This window comes from Clarias gariepinus, chromosome 16 (genome assembly GCF_024256425.1).
Source record: "Clarias gariepinus isolate MV-2021 ecotype Netherlands chromosome 16, CGAR_prim_01v2, whole genome shotgun sequence".
NCBI lineage: Eukaryota > Metazoa > Chordata > Actinopteri > Siluriformes > Clariidae > Clarias > Clarias gariepinus.
In genome coordinates, this window is record NC_071115.1 from 20,970,510 (window position 1) to 20,986,917 (window position 16,408).

Below are 16,408 nucleotides of genomic sequence, written 5' to 3' on the forward strand. Positions count from 1 at the left end.
GAAAAAAGTATGTCATTACAGTGTATGTGGTAGACGGAGAAACTGTTGGTAATCTCTTGAGCCGAGAGACAGCGGCCGAGATGAGGCTGGTCAAAAGAATAGAGCAGTTAAACACAGTTTTTGAGAGAAGCAGTACCATGAAAACAGAGCCGGTAAAAATCCACTTAAAAGAGGGAGCCGAACCGTACGCAGCATATACTGCAAGAAGAGTGCCATTACCCCTAATGTCTAAAGTTAAAGCAGAACTGCAGAGAATGGAAGAACAAGGCGTAGTGAAGAGAGTTACACAGCCCACAGATTGGTGTGCTCCCATGGTGCCAGTCATGAAACCCAATGGGACAGTGAGAATTTGTGTTGGACTGAACAAGCTAAATGATAACATTAAAAGGGAGAGATACATACTTCCCACAACAGACGAAATCCTAGCTAAATTAGCAGGTGCAAGTGTCTTTACATCATTGGACGCAGCGTCAGGATTTTGGCAGATTCCGTTAAGTGAGGACAGCAGCCTCTTGACAACATTTATCACCCCAGTGGGCCGATATTGCTTTAAAAGGCTCCCATTTGGAATCAGCATAGCACCGGAAATTTTCCAACGCAAAATGCACGAGCTTTTAGGAGATCTGAATGGAGTGGCCGTGTACATGGATGACGTGATAGTGTACGGGCAGGACGAAACAGAGCATGACAAACACTTAAAAGAAGTGCTGAAAAGAATGGAAAGTGTAGGCCTCAAGCTAAATAAAGAGAAGTGCATGTTCAAGAAAACAGAGTTAAGTTTCCTGGGTCACATCGTGGATGCTCAAGGTGTCAGGGCGGACCCGGAAAAGGTGCGTGCAATTAATGAGTTGCAAGAACCTAATAATGTAAGTGAACTGAGAAGAGCGTTAGGCCTTATAAACTATATGGGCAAATACATTCCAAACTTAGCAACGGAAGGGGGTCCTCTGTATGAACTGCTTAAGACAAAGAGTGTATGGGCTTGGGATCAACCACAGAAAAGAGCATTTGGCAATCTCAAGAACGCACTTATCAAAGCACCAGTCCTAGCACATTACGATCCGGCAAGAGAAACAACTGTATCAGCCGATGCCAGCAGCTACGGAATTGGCAGTGTGCTACTGCAAAAGCACGACAGCAGCTGGAAACCAGTTGCATACGCGTCAAGAAGACTGACAGATTCAGAAGTCAGGTACGCCCAAATAGAGAAGGAATGCCTTGCAGGCGTATGGGCGTGTGAAAGGTTCCAAAAGTACTTAGTCGGCTTGGAAAAATTCAGACTGGTCACTGATCATAAGCCGTTAATACCACTGATTAACAGTAAAGATCTGGACAGTGTACCAGTAAGATGTCAAAGACTTTTAATGAGACTCATGCGATTTAATGCGAAAGCAGAATACATGCCAGGCAAAAGCATGGTGGTAGCAGACGCATTGTCACGGAGCCCATTAAACACCTCAGAGGATTTTATGTCAGCGGATGTGAGTGCCCATGTGAATGCGATCATTGGGAGTTTGCCAGTGTCACAGCAGAAGTTGACAGAGATAAAGATGGAGACTCAAAAGGATGATCAGCTTCAAATGGTGGAGAAATTCGTAAAGGGAGGATGGCCTGAATATGCTAAAAGTATCCCTAACAGCATACAAAGCTTTTACAAATGGAAGGATTTCTTGTCATTAAGTGACGGACTGTTAGTGCTAGGCAACCGCTTGGTAATTCCAAAAGCAATGCGAAAGAACATTCTTAGTAGAATTCACGAAGGACACCAAGGACTGTCAAAATGCAGAGCTCGAGCTAAAGAGACTGTGTGGTGGCCTGGAATTTCTGAGGATTTGAGGCAAAAGATAGAAACGTGTAAATTTTGTATAGAAAACAAACGCACACAGCATAAGGAGCCGCTACAGTCAACCCCATTACCAGAAAGGCCGTGGCAGCGAATAGCCATAGACTTATGCATGCATCAAGGGAAACAGTATTTGGTACTATCTGACTATTATTCGCGGTATTTGGAAATTCTTCAATTAAGTGTAACGACATCAGAGTGTGTTGTACATAAGCTCAAAGCTACCTTCGCAAGATTTGGCATACCAGAACAAGTTGTCAGTGACAATGGACCACAATTCATCAGCGAGGTCTGGAGGAACTTTTGTGCCACATATGACATTCAACACATTACCTCGAGTCCACACAATCCACAAGGTAACGGGCATGCAGAACGGGCTGTTCAGACTGCAAAACGGATACTGAAGCAGGAGGATCCATTGTTGGCACTAATGAGTTTTCGAGCTACACCTAACACCTCTACGGGTGTAAGTCCAGCAGAATTGTTGATGGGAAGGAAAATCCGTACTACTCTACCCACTCTGCAGAAAAACCTCAGACCAAAGTGGCCGAACAGAGCAAGTATAAGAGAGAAGGATAAAGCAGCAAAGGAACAACAGGCATACTACTTTAACAGGCGACATGGCGTAAAGGACTTACCTGTTCTTAGACCAGGGGATTCGGTTATGTTGAAGCTGGATGGTGAATCACAGTGGAAGGGGCCAGCTAAGGTGCTAACAGAGAGTACCACTCCAAGGTCATACATTGTTTCCCAGGAAAAGGAGGGAGAAAAAAGGAGAAACAGAAGGCATATCCAGCTACTACCTGAAGTTCAAGAAGAGACTTTTAAAACAACGAGTCCTGATCAGCCTACACAGAAAGTCCAGCACTGTATGGACCCTGATATACCGGTTGAGGCAGTTGCAATAACACCTACTATCACAAGGTCGGGCAGAGTTAGTAAGCCTGCGGTTCGATTGGACTTGTAAAAATAAATAAATATATATATATATAATATATATATTGCAGTATTACTGTAAAATGTAACAGGTACCAAACGTAGAATGTTTTATGTGGGTGTTATGTTAATTTGTTTATAACACAACATAGTAATGCATGTCTGAATAGTGGATGTTAAACAGTTGAGTCAGTAACATGCAATGTTGGAGCAATATTAAGGTGTATAGTTATAGGTCATTGTGTGGTGGCAAACAAGTTCGGAATAATGGTTTACGGTCTTTACAGTTCCTGTAAAAAAAAAAAAAAAAAAAAAGAAGTTATTGTAAGTGATATTGGATTCACATGTTAAGGTAATAGAAATGCTACCCTAAGGAATTGACTTAAAAGGGGGAGGTGTCAGGGTATTGTACACTGGTTAATGTGTTATATCATCCACCAGCTAGGGGGCCTCAGTGAGTTATATATATATCTGCAGGCACCAGCAAAGAAGCGGGACCACTGTTGTGTGGTGGGTGTGCAAGAGAGCACACGGTATTGTGTGCTGTTCCACTGTATTCTTAATAAACGAGAAAGCAACAAACAAACGCCTCCTGGTAAATAAATACAAGACATATATATATATTTTTTTAATGTTCAAATTAACGTTTCAGAGTAGCCTATATATTCTGTCTTGTTATCTGTTTACAGCGTTGGCTGATTTGGTGATGGAGACATATGGGTTACATTGAAATATTTTTATTAGTAGTAGTAAGCCAGGCTTTAGTAACCCTGGATAAATCACAATATAAGCCCTCTCTCGCGCACGCTCTCACTCTCTCTCTCTCTCACATACATGTACACGTACACACACAAACAAATAAAACATGAAATTGCGTAAAACCAAATGAAACTATTGCAAAAAATATATAACCTGTGAAAATTACAGTATGATCCTGTAGGTGATCCCTGTCCTGATAACAGGCGCTGACCCTCTGGACCTCTTTAGTTCTGTTAGTATTGTGTTCAGGTGTGAATGTTTATGGGGATTTAATCTGTCTCTGCTGCCGCATCTATTCACCATAGTGATAAGTGATTAATGCCCCATCAGATCTTTGATGGGGGAAAGTTATACTGGTTAAATGACTAAAGATATACTGATCCGTATGGACAGATATTTGTTCCTGATATTATGCGTTATTAATCTGGTATAGATAAATTACAGATGTTACCGTGTCTTTAAGTATTTATAGGGATGTCGTAAAAAATTTTGCAATAAGTAGTTTTATTAACTAATTAATTAATTTAATCATTAATTAAAAATAGCATAAGCATCATGGGTTGTGTATTGAGTGATTTAAATCTGTTTTATGAATCGTTTTTTATCCCTCTTTTTTACCACATCATCTATTTATGAAACTATGTTGATGTAAGTTATGTTATATATATATTAAATATAATAACCGGCTGCTTGGACACTGCAGTTAACTGAAGCTCCATCTGGCGGAATTATACAGCATTGCAACCATCTTTTTAGAAAGCTCATGGGGGCGTTTATGGGGCGGGGCATCGTTAACTACGTCATCGCGGGGATCACATTCCAGAGATTCTTCTGAGACCTCCTCGGCCTTTATGCGCACACCCTTCAAAACCTTGGGGTCCAGACACTTGCAGTGCGGCGGCGTTGGTATTCTCGTTCCCATAGCGTTTTCACACAGCATCGAGTGTAGCCTTTGAAAAGGGAACGTGTCGGGTTACTTTGCTGTAACCCTGTTCCCTGAAAAGGCGGGAACGAGATGCTGCGCTCCAATGCCGCACTGCCTGCGTGACTGGACGTCCTTTTCAGACAAAATTGATCTGAGGAATATTTTCGGTTCACTCCTATTTATAACCTGCAGGTGCACTTCATCAGATGACGTCACCCGACCAAGGTTATATATGCCAAAAATTTGGCGTGTTTGGCACACACATGCTTCACAACCGGCAACCCAAAAATATGTTCCCATAGCGTTTTCACGCAGCATCTCATTCCCGCCTTTTCAGGGAACAGGGTTACAGCAAAGTAACCCGAGACGTTCACATACAGCTACATGATACACCGCATGAAAGATAATATTTGAAAAAGCATAATGGGGCACTTTAATTCTTTACAGGGATAAAATAGGAAGTTCTGTATAAACTTATCACCGCAGCTAAATCAACATTGTCGTTGTTCCTGTAGATCCAATTCCAACTAGATTACTAAAAGAAGTGATACATACAGCTGGATAGTTGCTTTTAAACATTATTAATTCCTCACTATGTTAGATCACGTCCCTAAATCTCTCAAATTGGCAGTTATTAAGCCTCATTCATTTATATCTACAGTAACAACGACAATTTCTATGCTCGCTGGAAAAATGTGCTTTTCACCAGCACTCCACCACGTTCCTGGGTTTTGTCATCTCGCCCCAGGGTGTGGCCATGGACCCGCAGAAGCTAGAAGCTGTACATCACTGGCCCCTACCCAGGACACTTAAACAGCTTCAGCGGTTTCTCGGGTTTGCGAATTTCTATCGTCGCTTTATCCGGAGCTACAGTACAGTTGCAGCACCATTGACCACATTGACCAGGCCCTCATCTCACCCATTTCAGCTCAATCCTACCGCCATCTCAGCCTTCAAGGAACTCTGCCATCGCTTCACCACCGCCCCGATTCTTCTTTATCCGGATGCCAACAAACCCTTCGTTGTGGAGGTGGATGCGTCGGATGTGGGCGCCGGCGCAGTTCTCTCCCAGCGAGGTCCAGACCAGAAACTGCACCCTTGCAGTTTCTTCTCCAAAAAATTTGACCCCACTCAGCAGCGATACGGGGTAGGGGACCGCGAGCTGTTGGGCATAAAGTGGGCTTTGGAGGAATGGCGTCACTGGCTCCAGGGCGCCAGTGAGCCATTCATCGTCTGGACCGATCACCAAAATCTGATCACCATCAAGAACCTCAAACAGCTCAATCCACGACAGGCACGGTGGGCACTATTTTTCGAACAATATAATTTCCATCTTTCTTACCGCTCGGGGTCGAAGAACACCAAAGCCGACGCCCTATCACGACAGTATGAGGACGATCTCCCCCGGGCGGAACCCGTGCCTGTCATCCACCCATCTCGAATCCTCGCACCCCTCCACTGGGATTTGGAGACCAGGGTCCGCCAGGCACAGGCGGCGGAGACCGAACCGGCAGGTGTGCCGCCTGGACGACTCTACGTATCCCAACAGCTGCGAGCGGAGTTTCTCCAATGGGGGCATTCGTCCACCATCGCCGGACATTCTGGGGCGCGATGAACCCTATCGTTTATTCAACGGGCGTTCTGGTGGCCCTCCTTGAGGAGAAACGTCCTCAAATTTGTTCAGGCGTGCCCGGTGTGCGCCAGGGCAAAAGACACAAATCAACCAACTCCAGGAGAACTCCAACCACTCCCAGTTCCTCGACGGCCCTGGACGCACATCGCCCTGGATTTCATCACGGGCCTGCCGGTTTCAGAGGGTAAGGACACCATATTAACCATCGTTGATCGGTTCTCCAAGGCCGTGCACCTGGTGGCCCTAGCCGGACTCCCATCAGCAAAAGACACCGCTGAATTGATTTTGGAACACGTAGTCCAACTGCATGGGTTCCCAAAAGACATCGTCTCGGACAGGGTGCCCCAGTTCACAGCCCGGTTCTGGAAGGCCTTCTGCCGTCTGATCAATTTCACCTGTAGTCTGTAATCCGGTTACCACCCCCAGACTAATGGTCAGACGGAACGGACCAACCAACAACTGGAGCGCTACCTGAGATGTTTCGTTTCCGATCGCCAGCGCTCCTGGGCCCGCTACCTCAAATGGGCTACCTCAACTGTCCCACAACCTCCACGTCTCCTCGGCCACCAACCTAAGCCCATTTGAGGTGTGCCATGGTTTCCATCCTCCCATGTTCAACCATCAAGAACCGGAGGTTGACGTACCATCGGCCCAACAGTTGGTCCGTAGGTGTCGGCGGATATGGAACCAAGCGAATCGCGCCATCCAGCGAGCCAACACCAGCTACGTCGCCCAACATCGCCGCCGACACCCGCCGGGACGTTTGTACCACGTAGGTGACAAGGTATGGTTATCAACTAAAAACCTCCATCTGCACACCGAATCAAGAAAACTATCACCAAGGTTCATCGGACCATACCGCATCACGTTACGGATTAACCCTGTCACCTACCGGCTCCAGCTGCCTGCGGCGCTCCGGATCCACCCAGTCTTCCATACATCACAGCTAAAACCCTTCATCACTTCACCTCTGGTTCCACCCCCCCCCCCTGCTCCTCCTCCCCGAATCATTGACGGCGGTCCCGCCTACACCGTGCGACGAATCCTCAATTCGCGACCTCAGGGCAGGGGCACCCAGTACCTGGTCGATTGGGAAGGCTACGGCCCCGAGGAGCGATCTTGGGTCCCAGCACGGTTCATCCTCGACCCTGAGCTCATCCGGGACTACCGTCACAGGGTATCCTCCACCTCAGGACCGTCTGGAGCCGGTCCTGGACAGGGGGGTACTGTCATGCACACTCGGAACGCGACCGGCACTAGGACCCGGAAGTTAAGCGGTCGCAAACCAGGAAGTATAAAAGAGGTAAACAAACCATAGCACCTTCACCTAACTGTGAGTACTCACCTTTTTGGTTTCAATTCCTGATCGAGTGTGTATCTATAGGACGCGGGTTAGATTGTGTCTTTCCCTTACTCCCCATTTGTGAGAGTCCTTAGACTAAAAGCGTGATTATCCTGCCTACTCGTGTTCATCCGCGTTTGGGTTTACCATTCACGCTACAAAGCGCTAACCGCTAAAGCTACGTCTTCTGGTCATCTCAGGTTAGTTCTTGACAGTAACGGATAAAACACTGCCAGAACCCGGACACTGCACCTCATTTCTGCTGTTTAAACCTGCTTTGGTCCGCGTTTCCTCCTTAAAGTGTCGGAGTGAAACGAGCAGATTCGCGGTTTAGTGTGTGAGGTGGACCGTTACACATGCGGTAATTATTTGAACATGCTAGTTTTATATCCTCGCCACAATGGCGGTAGGCTGCGCAAAATCACCGCATTTGGCGGGAGAAATTCAAATATTGCGGCCGGTTACACCGAGAAACGCGGACATGCACGCGCTGCCACTCGGTGTTAAATCTCTCCTTTTACACCAGAGTTTACGTGTCTGTATTAAACGCGCTTTAGCTGAGCAGTTTGGTGGTTGGAACAAACAAGCTAAATCACTATGAACCCCAGGACTGGCCTGTTGCTAGCTATCGTTATCTCTGGAGCTCGGCTGTGACAGGATTCAGAACAGTAACTTAGACCCTATAAAGTTGTGTGTGCAGGCAGACAGAGTCATTATTACAGTAACTTGTGTTAGCTGTTTATTCACCAGGATTTGTAAGGAATGTTCCAGGTGCTTCATGTCCATCCTCACAGCCTTCTTGTCTCTGATGTTACACCAGATTTCCCATGAGCACTTGCACAGGGCAATTTACTCAATTATTTAAGTTTTTGTTGCTAAACATAAAGAATATTGAGTTGGAAAAATTTATAATTGTAGTTCTTGAAACTAATCAGTACAATTACTCCATTACCAGTTATTTTGATTTAAATGTATCAAAAAATATTAAGTGCATGTTAAAAATATAAATAAGTTAGTCAAATGCTGATTTGTACTAGTGAAGTAAACTTAAATTATAGTGTAAATTTAAGACAAAATTAATAGTTGTTTTTTTTAGCCATTTATTTTGATTTGTCTAACTCAAACAATCATGTATGTGACTTTTAGAGATTTTATCAAGGTAACATAACCTTTTTATAACTGTGAAATTTACAAGGCCACAGAATCATTTTTTAGAGTGAGAGAGACTGAGGAAGAGCTTCTTCCCGCAGGCGATAAGGTCTCTCAACCACACCACTATGCAGAACTAACACAATCTTTTCATAATTGATCAATCAATTAATCTTTTTACATCCATGGACACTATGGACAATTACACGCACACCTTCCTTCATATCGACACTACATGTTGTACGTTTACATCCTGGACCATTGCACAAAGACACTTTAATAACTTTGCACACCTACCTTCACAACTACACTACATGTTTACGTTTACATCCTGAACCAGTGCACAAAGACACTTTAATAACCTTTGCACAAAGACACTTTGTTCTATGCATATTTGCACACCCAGTACAGTATATTTCAATTTGTACAGTATATTTGTGCAATCTCTCATCTCCTCCATACATCTCTCACTCACCTGGACACTCGGAGGGGGAATTATGTGAAAATGCTCTTCATCGACTACAGTTCTGCATTTAATACCATAATTCCCTCCACACTTACCACCAAGCTGGAGCACCTGGGACTCAGCTCATCTATGTGTCAGTGGATCTCCAACTTCCTAACTGGCAGACCACAGGCAGTAAGGATGGGCGGACATGTCTCAGCCCCTCTCACTCTCAGCACTGGAGCCCCCCAGGGTTGTGTTCTGAGCCCCCTGCTGTACTCTCTGTACACCCACGACTGCGTGGCCACTACCAGCTCCACCACCATCATCAAGTTCGCTGACGACACTGTTGTGGTGGGCCTGATCACGAACAATGATGAGACGGCCTACCTGGAGGAGGTTGGAAATCTGGAGAACTGGTGCCAGAGGAACAATCTCCTCCTGAACGTCAGTAAGACAAAGGAGCTGATAGTGGACTTTAGTACAAAGCAGGTGAGGAACTACCAGACCCCCGTCATCAACAGGAGCCCAGTGGAGAGAGTGGACAGCTTCAGATACCTCGGTGTTCACATCACGCAGGACCTGGCATGGTCCTGTCACATCAACACCGTGGTAAAAAAGGCCCGGCAGCGTCTCTACCACCTCAGACGCTTGAGAGACTTTAGACTGCCCTCCAAGGTGCTCAGGAATTTCTACTCCTGCACCATCGAGAGCATCCTGACGGGAAATATCACGACCTGGTTCGGGAACAGCACCATGCAGGACAGACGAGCTCTACAGAGGGTGGTGCGATCAGCTGAGCGCATCATCCGCATCGAGCTCCCTGACCTGCACTCGATCTACAACAAGCGGTGCTTGACCAAGGCCAGGAAGATCGTGAAGGACCTCAGCCACCCCAATAACGGACTGTTTACTCGGTTGCGGTCTGGGAAGCGATTCCGCTCCTTGAAGGCCAACACAGAGAGACTGAGGAGGAGCTTCTTCCCGCAGGCGATAAGGTCTCTCAACCACAACCACACCACTATGCAGAACTACACAATCTTTTCATAATTGGTCAAATCCATCAATCTTCTTACATCTATGAACACTATGGACAATTACACGCTCACCTTCCTTCATATATACACTACATGTCGTACGTTACATCCTGGACCATTGCACAAAGACACTTTAATAACTTTGCACACCTACCTTCACAACTACACTACATTTTACAGTTTTACGTTTACATCCTGGACCAGTGCACAAAGTCACTTTAATAACCTCTGCACTAAGACACTTTGTTCCATGCATATTTGCACACACCGTAAAGTATATTTCAATTTGCACAGTATATTTCTATTTTGTACATCCTATTTCTATTTTTATTTTTAGTTCTATTTTTTCATAGCACATTTCTATTTTTATTTTTTAGTTCTATTTTTCCTAGTTTAATTTAATTTTGTAATTTAATTTCTATCGTATTTCTTTTATTCATATTTATTTCTTATTTGTAAAATTTAACTCTCTTCTAGGGTCAATGGCAGTCGTATAATACATTTCACTACATTTCGTACTGTGTATGTTTGTGTATGTGACAAATAAAATTTGAATTTGAATTTGAATTTGATATTTCTCAGTACAGTATATTTCAATTTGTACAGTATATTTCTATTTTTATGTACATTATATTTCAATTTTTATTTTTAGTTCTATTTTTCCTAGCATATTTCTATTTTTATTTTTAGTTCCATTTTTTTTAGCATATTTCTATTTTTATTTTTAGTTCTATTTTTCCTAGTTTAATTTAATTTTTCTATTTAATTTTTCTATCATATTTCTTTTAATCATATTTATTTCTTATTGTAAACTTTAATTCTCTTTTAGGGTCACTGGCAGTCGTATAAGCATTTCACTACATTTCGTACTGTGTATGACTGTATATGTGACAAATAAAATTTGAATTTGAATATAAAGAATATTAGAAAAGGTGGTGTTAGCTCAAATATGTCCCTTTTTGCAGGAAAACAATACCTTAGAAGAATTTTAGTCAGGTTTCAGTCCTCATCATAGTACAGAAGCTGCACTACTTAAGGCTGCATCTCAATACTCATCTTACTTGAACTTAGTGCTGCATTCAACACTATAGCTCATAATATTCCTGTAGATCACTTACAAAATCACAAACAGTAGGTTTTCAGGGGCAGGCATTAAAATGGTTTACATCCTACTTATCTGATCGATACCATTTTGTAGATCTGGAGTTTCCTTTTAAAGGCTACACTCGATGCTGCGTGAAAACGCTGTGGAAAACATCTTGTCATGTTGCCGGTTGTGAAGCATGTGTGTATCAAACACGCCAAATTTTGGCTTATATTACCTCGGTCGGGTGAAGTCATCTGATAATACGCACCTGCAGGTTATAAATAGGAGTGAACCGGAAACATTCCTCAGATCTTTTGTCTTCACTGACCTTGTTGTCTGTGTTTAAACCAGCAAAATAAGAAAGTGTTTATTATGGCAGAGTTTTAATTGAGATATCCCTGTGTCTGATAAATACATATCGGAATGCGATCTCTACACTTTACTGCTTTGAATAAAGTGCTCGCGCACGGCCTGCATTCCTTGAGAAGCTCTGGGCCGCGGGGCATTTTTGGGGCTTAAAACTCGTGTATCCAGCAGAGCTGTGAGAGCTATCTCTTACTCCCTCGTTGGATCGGGAAATCCCTCTGTCCGCTCGCATTCTCTCTCGCTCCGCGGAGATGTAAATAGCACCCAAGCACTTAAAAAAAAACAAAAAAAAACTGGACGGCAGGTTCTGTCCAGTGGCCGGGGGGCGGAGCCTCAACGACGCTCTCTGCCTTTTTCTTAGCAATCTCCACATGAGTAAACCTTTCCATGGAGTAAGCTGTATTTATCCTGTGTTCTGTGTACCCTTCTACTTATTTATTTGTTTAAATATAGTTGAGGTGGAAGCGCAGGGTTATTTGATGATGCCCAGATAGAAGAGACGCTTCCAGGCTATCTCTCTCCTGGGTCATCATCCTCCCTGAAAAGCTACTGTAATACTTCCTTTCAAGCTGTGTAGACTTTTATCTTCCCTGGAGGGAAAAACTTTTTAGGCAGCAGGTCTGGTTGGGGCTCCATTGCACACCATGACGGTTTTGCAGGCCTATCAGGCTGACTTGCTGAGAGACTTGAGTACTGGCAGGGCTCTTCAAAATAGGGCGTTCTGGAATTACGCCGGGCCACAGACTTGTGGCTGAATCTCAGTGGCATCAACCATAGGATCGCGCGTTCCACCTTGATGCCCCTATCTCGCCTTCCGGCCTGTTTGGCGATGTCATTAACTCGTTCGCCACTAGGTGAACAAGTTAATGACATGAGGCGAAGTTATATGAACAAGCCTTCGGAAATTCCTTCCCCGCTGTGCTCAAGAGTCGGGACTGTCGGCCACCCAGTCTCGACCGGGTCTGACTCTTGCAAGGCGTGAAACACACAAGGAGAGTGTTTTTGAGCCGGGGACCCCCTCGTAAAGATTGGGGTGTGTTGCGCTGCGCTTCGCAATCTGCTTTAAAAGAGCTCAGACTGGCATACTGTATTGTCTTCTTCACGAAGAAGCCCTGAGGTTCACGTACCCAGGACCATGGGGGTGGCATACAGGGTTTCTTTCGAGAATGAAGTGTTCTCCCTGGCACCCCAGGAGGTCGGTGTTTTTGCTCCACCACCACTGGTGTTTCGGGCAACACCAGTCTCCAATAAAGTGTTAGCTCTTCGGTTTTTCCTGCCATGTTTCAGGATGCCAAACATCTAACATCGCCCCCCCCGTAACCAAGCCGCTGAGACTTTTGCCCCTCTCAGAGAAGCTGGCAGCATGAAAACTACTGCCAAGCATATCTCCTTGGGTACTAAGCACTGTCGAGAGAAACTACAGGATGCAGTTCTCACATCACCCTCCGTGTTTCAACGGTGTTGTCTCCACTTCAGTGAAACCTGAAAGTGCGCATCTGCTGACAGAAGTTGCTGGGAAATCGGGCCATGGAACATGTTCCCCTACCAGACAGTGAGTCAGGCTACTACAGTCGGTATTTCTTGGGTCCCAAGAGGAACGGGGGGCTAGGTCCAATTTTTTGATTTCCGTGGGCTGTTCTGCTATCTAAAATAAATAAATGCAGCAAATGTTGACTGTCAAAGTGATTGCTCTCAAGTCCTGAAATCTTGTGCTCCGCAACTATGTGGTGTCCTCCAGTACCTCTTTAGCCTGAGCCTGTATCTGCAAAAAGTCCCTGCACTGTAGAAAACATCATGCATTGTACCGGTACCCAAAACACCACGTACTTGTGCCCAGAACCTCCCAGTCCGTAGCCTCGAAACAATCCTGTAATGTAGCAGTGGCTTCTTCTGACCACCTTCTTACACTCCTCACTATGGCAGGCTGTCTCTGAACAAGGGATTTGTATGTTGGCATGAGGTGGACCAGGTTGTGATCCGACCTCCCCAGGGGGGGAAGTGCTGCAGCACTGTAGGCACCTTTAACATTAGCATACAGCAGGTCTAGTGTCCTCTCCCCCCTAGTGTGGCAATGCACATGTTGAGTGAAAGTGGGAATAGTCTTGGTCAGCGATGTGTGGTTGAAATCACCGGAGATCAGGAGAAAGTCATCAGGGTGTCAAGTCTGGAGTTTGGCAGTTACAGAATGAATGAGTGGCATTCGCGGATGGAGGAATGTACACAGCCGTTATTATCACATGGGAGAGTTCTCTGGGTAAATAATATGGGCGAAGTCTGACAGCCAACAGTTCAATATTTGGACTACAAACGCGCTCCTTAACAGTCACATGACCGGGGTTACACCACACGTTGTTGATGTAAACAGCCAGCCCCCCTCCTTTCCTCTTACCGCTCTCTCTCCTCCTGGCTTCAGTGCGATCAGCGTAATTAATATTGCATAACGTAATTAAAACGTAATTAATATTGCATAACTCAGAACAAGAACACTTTCAAAAAGCATGGTTTAAAAGGGCGACCTTACTTGTTAAATACAAAATAAAGTTATAAGTAAATAATAGAAGGAAAGTATAATAAAATGTAAAAACACACGATGCTTCATGATATTAGTGACAGCGATGAAATACGGCACATGTGGCAGAGCATACAACCCATTAACAACTACAAGACATCATCACCTGCCTGTGACAGTGAAGGGTCCCTTCCAGATGGGCTAAACAGCTTCTACTCTCAGTTTGACATGTCGAACGACGTGACGGCGAGGAAAAACCTAATTTTAGTCAATGAAAATGTAACATTTTAGCAATAAGATTATTATTAATTATCCCAACAGTCAATCTAGTCTAGATTGGTAACCTATTAGATTAATGATTTTGGTATCAGTTTAACTATAAAATAAAATACATCACAACATAATTATGCTATCATGTAGTAACATAATTACCACAAAGATGCAAACCTGATATTATTTCTGATATTATATTTATGATATACCTTGATGCATCACTTTGCATGCATCACTTTGTGCGTATACTGTTTCCCCTCTGATATTACTACCCATCAGAGCATTTTTTCTCTGGTTCAATGTAAAAAAAATATATGAGGCGCCATATACGACTTAAATCAAACTTTATTCATGCACACACAGCATACACATATATGAAACTGTCACACATACATACATATATGTTACTAACTGCTCAAACAACTACATATGAAATGCGCGTGTACACCTACATTATAAGACACATAGACACACACAAACTCTCATGCGGGTTTCTCGTGCCATCTCATTAACAGACAGAACATTCCATTTCTGGGATGGCTAAGGACCTTCACGATCGTCCTGGCCTTGGTTCAGCACCGCTTGCTGTAGATTGAGTGCAGGTCAGAGAGCTCGGTGCGGATAATGCACTCTGGGCTCCAGACGAGTGGCAACAGGCGCCACTGGGCTCCTTTTTATGACAGGGGTCTGGTAGTCCCTCTTCTGCTTTGTACCAAAGTCGACTTTCAACACCTTTGTCTTGCTGATGTTCAGGCGGAGATTGTTTCTTTGGCACCATTTCTCCAGATTTCCAATCTCCTCTAGGTAGGCTGTCTCATTGTTGTTCGTGATCAGACCCACCACTGTGGTGTCATCAGCTAACTTGATGACGGTGGTGGAGTTGGTAATGGCCACAAAGTCGTACGTGTACAAAGAGTACAGCTAGGGGCTCAACCTGGGGGCTCTAGTGTTGAGAGTGAGGAAGACATGTCCGCCCATCCTTACTGCCTGTGCTCTTCCAGTTAGGAAAATAGAGATCCACTGACTCATAGATGAGCTGAGTTCCAGGTGCTCCAGCTTGGTTGTGAGTGTGGAGGGAATTATGGTATTAAAACATGAGCTCCAGTCGATGAAGAGCATGTTAACATAATTTCTGCTTCGAGTGTCCAGGTGAGTGAGACATGTATGGAGGAGATGAGAGATGTAGAGCATCTGTAGTGTGGTTCGGTGGTATGCAACTGTAATAGGTCCAGTGTGTCAGGTAGTAAAGAAATGTCTCTGACCAGCCGTTTACAGCACTTCATCTCTACTGAGGTGATGGCTAAAGGGTGATAGTCATTGAGGAAAGCAGGACAGGGTTTCTTCCGAACAGTAACAATGACGGACTCTTTGAAGCATGTGGAGATCCCCGACTGAGATAAGGAGAGGTGGAATATCTCTGTGAACACAGGTGCTAGCTGGTCTGTGCAGGCTCTGAGGACTCGACCTGACATGCTGTCTGGTCCTGCTGCTTTCCTGGTGTCCACTCTCCTGAAGGCTCTCGTGAGGACGTCATGCTCATAGATGATGAACGCATTATTGCACGTCATGCTCATCTGCCAGGGTCACATTTACGTTCGTCATGCTGGATGTTGGTGCTTTGTAGTCCGCTATTGTTCTATGTCCCTACCACAGGCACCTTAAGTCACTCTGTTAGACTTGTGAGTCTAGTTTTCTCCCGTAGCGTTGCTTTGCCTCCTTCAGCACCTTCCAGACGTTGTATGTCTCAGCCTTGTACGGGTCCATGTCCCACAATGCAAGTCTTGCGTTATTGGCAGCGGTGCGAGATCTTGGAGCATCGCTGATGGTTTTATTCATCCATGGTTTCTGATTGGAAAACGTTCTGATGTTTGTTTTTTTCAGTGGTATCATCCATTAATTTGGCCACCAATTAGTCCGTTAAGGGCGCCACCTTCCTCTGAACCGGAACTTCCTGTTTGAGTCTTTCTTTGTATTTTGGCATGAAGAAGATGGCTACGTGGTCGGATTTCCCAAATGGAGGGAGAGATTTTGCTTTGTAGCTGTCCTTGACTGTAGTATAGCAATGATCCAGTGTTCTTTCACCCATGGTGGGGCAGGTGATGTG